Source organism: Spinacia oleracea, chromosome 4 (genome assembly GCF_020520425.1).
Source record: "Spinacia oleracea cultivar Varoflay chromosome 4, BTI_SOV_V1, whole genome shotgun sequence".
In the NCBI taxonomy this organism is placed as follows: domain Eukaryota; kingdom Viridiplantae; phylum Streptophyta; class Magnoliopsida; order Caryophyllales; family Amaranthaceae; genus Spinacia; species Spinacia oleracea.
This window is the reverse complement of record NC_079490.1, coordinates 20,828,055-20,837,603: the sequence shown is the minus strand read 5'-3', so window position 1 is coordinate 20,837,603 and position 9,549 is coordinate 20,828,055. Positions and strand designations below refer to the sequence as shown.

General features: G+C 36.4%; 1 long non-coding RNA gene and 1 pseudogene across 1 annotated transcript; one reads left to right on the top strand and one right to left on the bottom strand.

The window, feature by feature from the left end:
• Nucleotides 1-2,587: 2,587 nt before the first annotated feature.
• On the bottom strand, nucleotides 2,588-4,956 carry LOC110794685 (uncharacterized; annotated as a pseudogene).
• Nucleotides 4,957-5,091: 135 nt separating this feature from the next.
• LOC130459325 (uncharacterized) lies at nucleotides 5,092-7,917 on the top strand. Its single transcript, XR_008918668.1, has 3 exons — nucleotides 5,092-5,288; nucleotides 6,908-7,279; nucleotides 7,634-7,917. It is a non-coding gene; the product is annotated as an uncharacterized lncRNA (long non-coding RNA).
• The last annotated feature ends 1,632 nt before the right edge of the window (nucleotides 7,918-9,549 follow it).

Genomic DNA, 9,549 nt, shown 5'->3' with positions numbered 1-9,549 from the left:
ATTTCCATACCGTTTTCTTTGCATCGCCTAACACAAAGTTTTCTAGTTGCACCATATAAATTGTCTCATCAATGTCACCATTGAGAAACGCATTCTTTACATCCATCTGATGTAACTCGAGGTCAAAGTGTTCCACTAGTGCCATTATTATCCTAAAAGATTATTTCGATGAAATTGGAGAGAGTCTCTTTATAATCATTATAATCAATGCCTTCTTGTTGAGTATATCCTTTTGCGACAAGGTGAGCTTTATATCTCACTATATTACCCTTTGAATCCTTTTTTATTGTAAATATCCACTTACAACCAATAGGTTTCACTCCTTCAGGTAATAAAATGATTTTCCATACACCATTGTCTTTCATGGAATTAATCTCCTCAATCATGAAATCAATCCACATCTGAGAATTAGGACTTTGCATGGCTTGATGGAAGTTGATTGGATCACCTTCCTGTATTTCAGAGCCATCCTCATGTTCCTGAAGAAATATAACACAATCATCAGGAATTGAACGTCTCCTTTATCTAGTGGATCTCCTTAATGACTTTTGTTCTTGAGGTACTTGAGTTTGTTTTTCAGGAATGACATGTGTAACTTGTTGATCTTGATTAGGGAAATCTTAGACATTGTCTTGTTGTTCTTGGATGTTTCTTGAACAATTCCAATAACTGCATCTTGATCATTGGTTTCAACAATGGATGGAAGGGGAACGAATTCTTCTTCGAAGACAAAATCCGTAATATCTCTCTCCCCAAACTCAACATCCTCAAAGAACCGGACATTTCCCGTACCAAAGATTGATCTAGTAGTGGGATCATAAAATTTATACCCTCTTGATTGTTCAGAGATCCCACAAAGTAGATACTAACTGTTTTTGAGTCCAGCTTCTTTTCATTTGTCCTATAAGGCCTTGCCTCAGCTAGACATCCCCAAATATGCAAGTGCCTTATACTGGGATTTTTTCCAGTCCATAACTCATGAGCGGTTTTAGTAGCTTCTTTCAAAGGAACTCTATTTAGGATATAAGATGTAGTCTTAATTGCCTCTCCCTAGAGTGATTCTGGTAAGGTTGTGTGACTAATCATACTCCTTACAATGTCCTTTAAAGTCCGACTAAGTCTCTCAGCTACACCATTCATGGTAGGAAATCCTGACATAGTGTATTGAGGGACGATTCCACACTCTTCGAGGAATTTATCAAATGGCCCTAGACGTTGTTCACCTGATCCGTCGTATCTACCATAGTATTCACCACCACGGTCAAACCTAACAACCTTAATTGTTTTTCCGAGTTGGTTTTCCAACCCAGCCTTAAAATTTTTGAACACATCCAGTGATTGAGACTTCTCATGAATGAGATAAAAATAACCATATCGAGAAAAGTCGTTTACGAACATAATGAAATATGGTTGACTATTTCTAGCAGGTGTAGAGAATGGCCTACATATATATGTATGAATAAGTTCTAAGACATCTGCAGTTCGATTGTCTTCAAATCTCCTTGTGTTTGTCTGTTTCCCCTTAATACACTCAACATGGATTTAAAAATCTAAAAATCAAGGGGATCAAGAATTCCGTTTACACAAGCCTTTCAATTCTTTGTTTAGATATGTGCCCTAAACGTTTGTGCCACAATGTAGCGGAATCCTCATTAGTTAACTTTCTCTTTGTACCTATTGAACTTGTATGCAAGGCTTTATTATAAGAAGCAATGGTGTTAAGAAAATATATGTTCTCATAATGAGATAAAGAACCAGTACCGACGATATTTGAATGTAGAGAAAGAGTAAACTGGCTATTTCCAAAAGAACAAGAATAACCAAATTTGTCCAATACAGAAACAGAAACCAAATTTCGTCTAAAAGACAGTACAATGAAAGTCTAAAATCAAAATAAAAACCAATTCTTAACAACAACCTAAATTTCCCTATTGCTTCAACCTCAACTGATTTGCCATCGCCCACATAAATGAATCTTTCATCATCACTTGGCTTTCGGCAGCTCAGGCAACCCTGCATAGACACACCTATGTGAGTAGTAGCACCAAAATCTACCCACCTAGCAACTGAAGCTCAATTAACCTCAGAACAAACCAAAACAGTAAATGTACCTTCCTTTGCACGCTAAGCGTGATATTTAGTACAATCCTTCTTTAGGTGTCCAGGAGTCTGACAAAAGTAATAACCAATACCTTCAAATTTATTTTGTTGGTGTTTCTTTTGAGCTGGAGCACTTGCAGCTTCCTTATGCATGCATTTTCCTTTTCTTTTGTTTGCTTTTGAAAGGCACTAGCCAAATGTGCATTTTTAGTTTTCTCTTGCTTAAGCCTTTCCTCTTCTTCCACACAGTGAGATATGAGCTCATTAGAGACCATTTCTCCTTCTGACAGTTATAACTTATCTTGAACTGATGAAACTGTGTAGGAAGAGAGATCAAAATTAAATGCACGAGCAAGTCATCTGACAGCGCGCTCTAAGCCTTTAGTTTTGAAGCAAGATGAGACATTTCCATAATGTAATCCCTTATGTTCCCTTGACCCTTATACTTTATAGAAATTAAGTTCAACAAAGTTGTACTTATTTCCGCCTATTCGTTTTTAACTAAATGCTTCTCAATTTGTTCAAGGAACCCTTTGGCAGTGACCTCATCAGACACAAAGCCTGTAAATGATTCTGGAATTCCCCGCTTCATGATCATTAGACACATACGATTAGAACGATCCCACTTCTAAAAGCCACACTTTTGATCAGCGGTACTTTCAGCCGTAAGAGTAGCGGGTTTATCCGTTCTTAATGCAAGGTCAAGATCCTGAAGGAAATATGTCCTTCACCCAAGGTGCATTAAGTCTAATACCAAGGTTCAGATTAATTGCGAACCATTAATTCAGTGAGATCAAGTGATCGGAACAGCTAGCTGGAGCAATGCTTCCGATCAGTGAGTTCTAATGGATATTGAACTCACAACTTACTCTTGACAGAAACTACAAGGTCACACCAATGACACGTAACAGATCACCGGATCAAATGAATCGGAAATTCATTTAATATCTTTTCGGGAATTAGTTGGAAACGTATTATACGATACGACCTTTGTCGGAATCGTATATCGTATCGCGAATATTCGTAAGCTGGGCGACACGAATAAATCGTATCGTACGACTGTGATTCGTCGTATACGAAACGATAAATAATATATCGAAAATATATTAAATCGCGAATACGAAGGGCATCGGAGTTGCCGGCCCGTCGAGCCAAACACGTAAGCGTGCAAGGCCCAACGAGCCAGCAAGCTCGCGAGCAAAAGGCGAGCAAGGCCAGCCCATTGGGCGCGAGCACACACAGCATGCAACAGCGCAAGCATCACAGCGACGAGCGAGCAGGCCCACGGCCCACCTGCTCGGCGCGCGCGCCGTGGGCTTCGGCCTGTAGTGTGTCGCTGGGCGCGGGGCTGTGCGGTCCGTGGCTTGCATGATGTGGCCGGTCAAGGCCTTTGTTTCTTGGCTGGTTACATCATTAATACAATAGGCATATTGTATTTTCCAACAACACACAATTCATATTACTCAAACCCTAGAGACACAGAGAACCCTAATTCTCTCTGTGCCTGCAAAGTGAGTTCTTCCCAAAAGCAAAGTATCTTGATCGATTGTCAAAGCTACGATAATCAAGACGGATCTGAACGTGTCGGTGAACCAAGTAGAGGAACGACAAGTGGAGTTCTTTGTTCGTGTTCGTTGACAGGTTATTGTGGAAAACACGCTTCGAATGTAAGTTTGCTTAATTTGTCTTTTATACATGTTTCCTGGCTTTGGGGATTGTTCGGCACATGTTATTATGTTTAACTGTATTCCCCTACAGATCCATGGAGCCAAGGAAAATTCTTACAATTTCCTTCCAATCCTTAAAGTTAGTCCCCATTTAGTAATGGAATCGAGTTGACATTGACAGATATTACAGAAGTAGAAGTATTAACTGGAAATAGAACAAAACAAATAAAACACAAGCTCACAATACATTCATAATCCAAATATAATCATCAAATTCAAGTATTGGCAAAACTCATCATAAGATACCTAGCACAGAATTAATTTTTAGTCTTTGGACAGAAAAATTAACCGTAAGTGGTACTCTTGGTGTAGTAATCAAATATTAACAATAATATTCTGTCAAATGTTAAGTCTTTCTTTGGGCCGACTTTGCATTCACTTGGAAAACCTTATAAGTGTTACATATTTATTACCATAAGTATATTTAAATTCCTACAAAATAATAATCTTCCTTTGGGCCGATCATTACTCGCATGAAAATTAAACACACAAAACCATCATAATATTGGAATTAACTAATCTACACAAAAGAGGTTACTTTGGCAACTTATTATTTCAATTAATCAATTTACAATATTAATGTAAAATTGCCAAAAAATTAATTTGATTTGGAAAACCCTAAATGATAATCGTATACGAAGTGTGCGGTACTCGTATAACTATACTTCCAAAAAAAACTTTCGCCTTTTATGTGCACATAAACCAAAATAAATAAATATGCTTTACAGTTTCGTAATACGACTCAAACTAAAAAGAAACCAAATGCAACTGAACTATAATAACCATAACAAGTCAAATAATCATTTGCTTCTTAATTCCACAAATCCAATGCATACAACGGAACTAAGAACAAGCATGATAATTAACATGGGCAAGTAAATCAATCATGATCATAACATAAAATAAAGAAGCATAACCATGAAACCAATAATACTAATCCACCAAAACGAACCATTGCGGCAAATACAATTACTATTTGATCGCAACCCATAAAACCAATCCTAACACTTATAAAGCCTTGAACTTTCAATACTATTCACCCAATAGTGCTCTCCCTATTTTCCCCCCATTTTGTGCCTAATTTTTTTTGTCTTATCCTTATCAATAGTGTTTGGACGATTCTACCCATTGTCATTTTCTTCCTCGTGCGTTCTTTTTCCTCTCCCGCCTTTCCTTGATCTTTTCTTTCTCTGGGCTATTTCTCCCCCTTCCATTTTCAACAAACCCTACTCTCATACTTCCATTCTACTCCGCCCCCTTCTCCGTTTTCTCTTTTCAGATCAATTTTCATCAACTCTCATACTTTTATTCTCCCCCCCCCTTCACCATTTTCTCTTTTCAGGTTCATTCTCATCAATATATGTTTTTCTTCAAGATTATGTCGGTTTATAGCGATCGAAGGATCAAATTCGAGAATTATGAGAAGGAGCCCGAGTATGGAACCGTGGATACAATCACAAGGTGAAAATTTACACTTTCATTTATCTCATTTGCTCATGCTAATTCAGCCTTCTTGGTTCGTTTTCGTTGGTTTTGTTCTTAATTTTGCTTTTTAGGCCAGTTTTTAGCTTTTGATTGTTAGTTGATAGTGCATTCTACCTAATATGAATTGAGGGAAGGTAAACCATTAAGTCTCTGTGAATATCTCTATTAGGTATGACATAAAAAATCATCCATTCTTAACCTCTTACATGCGTTCCCCTATTGATTGTAATATTGGGATCTTGAAATCTCATATAGGAAAACGATAAAAGAAAGTATATTTACCCAAATCATAGTTGCAATTTTCATCTCCTCGATTTCTGTAACCCAAGTAGACGGGCCCAACAATGACTTAGCCAATTTCTGAGGCTAAAAGTAATTTTGGCAGCAGAGTTTTGCCAGTTTTATGGATTGTTGAAGTATTATTTAAAGTGTGTTCATTATAGAAAAATGAACCACCATAGGAACATAATGATGCAATCCATGATATAGGATTTTTCTAACAAGTGGAAATCACCGTCATTGCACATTTGCACTGAATTCTGAAAGACTACAACTCAATGGTTTGGTGCTTCCATAATTTTGTACGTGAAGAAAACCAATATCAACCAAACTATGTTTAAGAACGTTAGCTATTGCAGTGTTAGATAAAAAGATTCCTAAGAGAGTTAAAGAGAGGAACCAATAGTATTTGAGAGATGAGTAGAGAAAAAAAATATAATATGGATATAATAGTTGTGGTCTCTGGACATACCTCTCCTTTTTATGAACTTTGTCTGTTGGGATTAGCAAGTGGTTCGACTTGCTGCCAAACAAGCAGAATGTGAAAATATTATGTTGGGAACCCAAACCGGATTAGGTATATAAAATTGTATGATGAGATTGGAGGTTGCAATGTTATTATGGTGGATAGTAGAATGAGAGAATATGGTGTGTTCGAAGGAGGGGGTCTAGCTGCTGTTGTCCCCTCCTCCCTGGTGACCATATGATCTTCTCATGCTAAGGAACTTAATTCTTCTGTCAAAATGGAATTTTTTTATTGGAGAATCATTTTTACAAGGCTCATAGTTTGTGGAAATCATGGATAGTGTTAGAATTAAAGGTTGTGTTTATCATGATAACAAAATATCGTCATCTCCGTCTGTCTTGCACGAGCTTCAAGATTTTGTATTGTTAATTGAGGAAATTTCCTTACGGTACTTCATATGTACTGGATAAGAGGGGTGGGGGTTAACATTGTGCAATAAGCTAGATTTCATCATAGTGGGCTTCTGAGAAACTTGTTCAATGTTCTGTTGTTTTCTGGCTACCTGGTGTTTCTGGTGATGGTCCTGCCTCTGTCAATTTAGCAGGCTTCTTACAGGGGGTTTCATGTTCTACCTCTAAAGCTTCTTTAGGTGATTATGTAGTCTTGATGATGCACCTGTTAAAGTTATGAGCATCTTGGTTTAATAGTATGACTACTAATTGACTGTATAAGATGTTAGCAAATATGTCTACCTTAAAAGAACCAAATTTCACAGTTAAGTTGCTTCAATGACCTGAGCACTGTATGTTCTTATCCTATCCTGCTGAAGCACACGATTTTCAAGTTGCAGACATGAACTGTGGTCCAAGCTTAGTTAAAACAGGCCCACTATTAGCTTCTAAATCGACCCATTAAGGCTGACTCGGGAGCGAAGAATGGATGAATGGATTTTAGGATGCCGGTTAATCTTGGTAGCTCGCGGATTAAGACTACTACGCAAGTCCATTATAGTACTGGACTACTGGCAATGAGATGAATTATGGCATTTCAAGGACAACCAGTTTCCTTGTATGAGTAGTAGAGGCAGCAAAAGCCACCGCAAAGGCGGCCTGTGATGCCAACGGAATAGAATCCCTTGCATCAGATCATAAGCTAAATGGAGCAGCTGGGAGAAAAAGTTTCAGAAAGAGGAAAGAGGGGAACAAAACCAAGTATACGAAAGGTATGACTGCTATCTCTGCTAGGTTTCTTATCACAAATCGAGCAAAAAAAAAAGGGGTAATCCAAGTCTAACATATTTGAAATTTCAAATAGGAATGAATCAAAATCAAATTTAGTTTTCTTTTATCATGTCTTAAATACAAAGACGAATAACTGATCAATATACAATCCTTTAATTAAATCTTACTTAAGATGGGAAAAAGCTGGGAAATCGAACTATTCTCCAAATGGGCAAAGTGTACATTTTAATTCGCTATACTTTTATTCATTTTTATTGCGTTTGAATTAAAGTTCTTTACAGGACCTCTTCTATTTCCTCATATTGGATTATTTTTTGTATTTCTTATAACACAAGGTATAGAGGAGTAAAATTTCATTTGAGGGATATAGAGAAGTAGATACTGCACAACTGCACTGGAAGTTTGAGAACCCAAGCCTGCTTTCCCGAGATATGAGGAAGAGGATTTCTCACTGCAAAGGAACATGTGAAAGTGTTTTTCCAGCATTTCTTTCTTTTCCTATTGATGGATTCTAAATTGTAAATGATATTTCCACAAGATTTGGTAGACCTGGCCATCGAATTATCTGATTTCCTTTGCTATATGTCTTTTGTGTGTTTTGTTTCTATAAAATTTTGCAAAACTCTCAAAATGTTGGGAATGTGTTGCTGCTGATAATTTGGGGGTTTGAAAATGAACTTATGTGTGAGTATTGACATTAGAAAATATTATCTCGAAATATGGCTTATATAATGTTGATATAATGGAATAATAGGCTATTACAGGAAAGATGTTGCGAGTAACTCATAGTCTACAGTTATGGTTATGATGCAGGTAATGAGTTATGGGTTATAATGCACATAATGAGGGGGAAAATAAGTGGGAGAATGAAATATATCCAAGATTAGTTACAGTGTGCAACAAGATCACAAGGAAAGATGGAATGCTGGACAAAATAATCAACTATGTCCAATCTCTTCAACAACAAATCGAGATAAACAAAGTCTCTAATGAAAATGAACTAATATTCCTACAACTTCCAATTTATGATTGACTTTTTACCTATTGTTTCCTTAATTCCTTGGAACCATCCTATCCATGAAATTGCCAACATTTAATCACATGCTTGATTTTGACATAGATGACTTCGTTGCCAAAGAGGTAGATACATTTCGAAGAACTCAAATAATAATTTGAAGTTTGATTGTTGAATTTGTGTGATATTTCATTCTTGATTAAGTTTAATGTGTTAATTTTATTGTGAATATTGTGTGATATTTCAGTGTTCGGAAAAATCTTATGTTTTTTGGGTATTGTTAGCGTGATTTTCTTCATAGAGGATCTGATTACGCTTCCAAGTTGTATGTATTTGCATGTTCCCTTGGGTTCATCATGGGTTTTCATCCATGCACAAAAACAAATCTCCCACCTTAAGTATATACTCAAATCTCCCACCCTAAATATATACTCAAATCTTAGCCCCTAGACATGTGTAAAGCCTCTGATTTCCTTAGAAAATAACAAGATATGGATGAACTATTATGTAATCTAAATTATAAATGATATATCCAATTCCTATGAATTACAACGAGAAAATAGATCTTCCACTACTTGTCAATTTACGCTTGTATTGTCATGAAATGAGTCATAACATCCACGAGATGATGCTTCCCTAGCTAACAACGAAACCTTACCTATAGATTTCATATTAAGCCAACTGGTAACCTCTGGTTAAGATTATTTTCTTGTTTTGTTTCTAAATTTGATCTTATGTGATACTCTGTAAAAGTTTCACTTATTTTATTATTTCATTTGGTTGTCGGGAAATCAGATCACGAGATAGCTGTAATGCTTGGGGAGCAGGCAAGATTACTAAGGATGGAGATGCCAAATGCCACTATGTTCGAGCAAAATTTTTTTCACTCTAAGAGGGGCATATCTTCATAAATTTCTTTGTAAAGCTAATGCCACATTTTAAATTTAAAGAGTGTGAACAACTTTAATGCAATATTATCCTATGAAAAGGATTCAAAATTTCTTAGATCCGCTGTCATATTCCTTGATATTTCTGTAAAGCATAAATAACCTCCTCAAACTTTGTATTGGAAAATTAGCATTTGGGTGATATTGTCTCTGCTTAAAAATGATATGAAATGCGTGCATCATTAGCATGTGGTTATAAACAATGTAATGTAAATAGTACAAGGCATAATAGTTGTGTATAATAGTATACATTATATCAAGAGTCCACATGTAATCAATTTCATACTAT